This window comes from Drosophila ananassae, chromosome 3R (assembly GCF_017639315.1).
Source record: "Drosophila ananassae strain 14024-0371.13 chromosome 3R, ASM1763931v2, whole genome shotgun sequence".
In the NCBI taxonomy this organism is placed as follows: Eukaryota; Metazoa; Arthropoda; class Insecta; order Diptera; family Drosophilidae; genus Drosophila; species Drosophila ananassae.
Genome location: NC_057930.1, coordinates 10,490,360 through 10,494,342, shown reverse-complemented (window position 1 = coordinate 10,494,342; position 3,983 = coordinate 10,490,360).

Genomic DNA, 3,983 nt, shown 5'->3' with positions numbered 1-3,983 from the left:
GTTTAAAGCATTTATTTTCATTTGGCTGACACGGCGAAATATTGCCTGTAAAACGTGGCAATTGGTTACAAATTAATTTATTGCAAGGCCGTGGTAAATAATTATGTGTTCATTGTTTTCGATTCCATTGAAATCGCATTAAAACTGTACAAGCAGCGGTATTTTTCCCAAATGGAATATACTTTTAAATATCCGCCGAGCCTATTAAAAATTCATAAGTTTATGTTATATAAAAAGGGAAAAAAATTCTGAATATTTCATGTCCAGCGCCATTTGGTTTCGGGTATGTGGCGCATGTTTAATGACGAGTAATTGAACAATGTACACTTTTTTCTTTGTTATCCTGTCGGAGGGAGAGGGAGCTCATTCATTTAACATTGTAAATCAATTTGTAGTGCAAACAAGGGTGAGCTCAACTCTCGACAATTGTGGGGAGCGCTGAAATGACAATGAAATTGTAAAAAATCTGTAAGGATATTCCCAACACAATGGGACAAGTGCTTGGCAAATATATATATAGACACTCTTCAAGCCCAACAATGGATAATACATATAGAAGCAAATAAAATAAAGTGCAGATATGTCTCTCATTAAAGTTATAGTACAGATAATTTATTTGTTAATTCGATTCTAGGCATAAATCAAACACCAAACAAATTTACACGTCTTTAGAGAAGGTAGTTCGATAGAATGTTTATAATATTAATAATTATTTACTGTATATGAATGTATATTGCTTAGATTGTTTGAATAAGTACTCCATCAAGTCGTGATTGTTATATGATATTCATATAAGAATTATCTGAATGTATTTACTAAATGTTTGTTCATGTTGTTTGCAACTAAATGCCACTGAGAAGCAACTCAAAAACTCACATACTAGCAACAAAAAACTAAAACACAGAAACGAAGTCAACACTTAAAACAAATTACCAAACTGGGTACCAATCAAATATGAATAAAGCTATTTTTAGAGAAACTAAACAAAGAACGTGTTTTCATTTCCTTTAAAAAGGCTTTAAATATTGGAAAAGGGGCCAACAGCGTTAAATTGCGAGCAAACGTGTAACGCAAAATTTATTGCACTTCATAAAAGGCGATTAATGTTTATAGATGTGATTTTATCACGAACACCCGAGCCACGATGTATATATTTTATATATATACTTGAACAAGATGGAGTGAGCTTTTGTTTCCATCTACGAAGAGTTGCTACCTCGGCAATGCACGATTTATTGTTCAACAGTACTTACCTCGATGAAGATACTCCTTAAAAAAATGTATTTATTTTGTTTTCAGGTTGAATAAATGTAAATATTTGGCATTCATGGAAGTTACGTGAGGTTTAGTACCAATATACTCTTTGGCTTACCCTTTAAAGCACTTCTGGAGGTGCCAGGACGTGCCAAGGTATTAAGGATAAGCCAATGTCTTCGACAATAGATACGTCTTAATCAATCTTAGACCGATGCCAAGTGGCAAGTTTGCTTCTTCTAGGACCCCGACCGTCTTGTTTATTTTAAAAGCACAGACGGCAAAAACTTGGCTTTAAAGTTGCAGCCTCGACACGGCCCGATGCAAATTGCATGGCCACGTAGGTTTTGGTGTCGAGAAATCTATGTAAATTAGTTGGAAAAGTTGCGGCAGCGATTGCCTTTTGATGTGGTATCCCCGGACCTTGGGTTAGCTGGGGCCGAGGGAAACCTTCTGCGAGTACGTGCCGTTTTGGCCAAAATGTTTCATTTACCGCATACACACGCACACACAGACTCACACCCATGAACACACGCTCTTCGTCACCTTTCTCGATTGCATTGTGGCATTGACTGTGGTTGTGGCCCAGTATTTCCATTTCATTCGCTCTCTGACATCGGCTATAGCGGCTTATCCTTCAGTCAGACGTAAGGTGTTAATAGATTTACGTGGCGCCCGTGCGGCTGGGGACCTTTTGGTTTGAGCTACGCACTCCTTGCCACATTTGAATCGGTACTGCAAGTAATACAGTGCGAAAATTGTATGGCAAGAAAAATGTATCATTATCATTTTCATTCGTATCACATGTATCATTTTCCTAGAACGAGATGAAAGTAAATTCTTAATCGGAATAAGGTATTGTTAAGGCATAGCCCTACCCTGAGCGTAGTTCTATTTATGAATCACCTCTAATATGCATCGAAATATAGAAAATTTTTAAAATGTGAAAATTTTTAATTGCCACTAATATTTTAGCCATCTCGTATCGTATATGGGAAAGGAATACCATTATAGAATTTGGGCTTCACTTGCCGTTGATTTCCATTAAAATATCATAAAAACTAAGAAAATTTGTATTGATGTTTAGCCAAAAACATCAATATCCTTTTATAAATTTTCAAAAATTTGTTCACATTCTAGTTTTACATATTTTGATTTAAAATTAAAGTACTCTAAGATCTAAGAACCATTATGTATAACATATGCATTTCATTCGGATAATTATTAGAAAAAATAAGGTAAAATCCCCACAATAAATGATTGAAAAGCCTTCTTGACTATATTAAGACAAGATGAGGTTAAAATAAAGAATTTTTTTTATTTATTTCAACCAATATTCAATTCCAATCAAGTTACTTTTATTGCAATTCACTAAATATTTGTTTTTCTGTCACTGTAAAAGCTAAATTACAATGAGCACGCATGTCCTGGCAGCAACACCACTCGCTGCTCATTATGCTTCACAATGAACAAAAAATAAAACAAAAAATTTGCAATTCAAAATAAACAAAACAAAAAAAAACCAAAAAGAAGTTAAAACAACAGGAGCTAAAATGGAGAGGTTCGCGTCAAAAGTTGGTTAAGCAGAACGGAAGTTGACATTATTTTTATTTTCTCTCGTGTTTTGTTGTTGTTGTTTGTTTCCTTTTGATGTGTTTATAGGTAGCAGGGGCGTAGGAAAGGGGGCTTGGAATGAAGTTGGGAGTCCGGCAAACAAGTTTGCTCCATGCCCCGAGCCCCAAGCCCCAAGAGTGAATTTATTCCTGTATGTGGCTTTGTGTGTGCGGCAAAGCCAAAATAAATGCCAACAAGGATAATTCTGGGGTAATCCGATTTAGTGCGTTGCCCGCTGCTGGTGCCCCCGGATTTGAATCTGTCGACCCCCCTCACCACCCATGCCGTAGAGACAAAACAAAAAACTCAAACCCTCTTGATTGTGGGGTGCTGTACCCTGCACCCTCTTATATAGGGAATATAGCCGCTGTCCCTGGTCAGTGTCCTGGGCACTTAAGTGCCAGCTGATGCTGGTTAGTTGGCTAGGAATAAGGATACAGTGGAATAGACTATGAATTATATAATTAGTAATTTGCACTTAATCAAAAAGTTTAAAGTTTTGAAACCTTGTGAACAAAATTTCCTAATAATAAATTATTTGTGAAGTTAATTTTAATAATATACTTTTGTAAAGCATATTTGACTTATTTGTGTTTCTATTCCATTGTTTTGTTCCATTTGGTTTGGATTTTCCAACGCCATCCTGACTTTTTAATGGTTTTGATGCGTTTCGTGGTCGGTAAAATTTTGCTTGGGATTCTTTCTGTCTGCTGTTGGATCTGACTGCCACGGGTTCCCTTTCATTGTTTTTGGGTGCTTAAAAATTAAAAACATAATTTTCATGTTGCCGTTCGCATTGTGGGTGCCTCTTTGCATAATTGAATAAGGTGGTGGGGCGGAATGACAATTTCAGGGCCAGGACCACGCAGGACTAAGGCTAACTTATCGACTGGGGCTTTGGGCAGTCACAGCCCAGTCTGCGGCTTTTGTGTGTGTCTGCTCTCCTGTCTGTCGGGGCTGGTCCTTGCCAACTGCGGTCTTCAAGACAAACGTCGAGGCTATTGTACAAATAAGCACGGACAAATCTGTCTCAGACGGCAGCTATTGCTCGTCGTCGCTGTAGTGTCTTAAAAAAAGAATGGAAATCGTGCGCTGACCTCGTCGATTCTTTTATT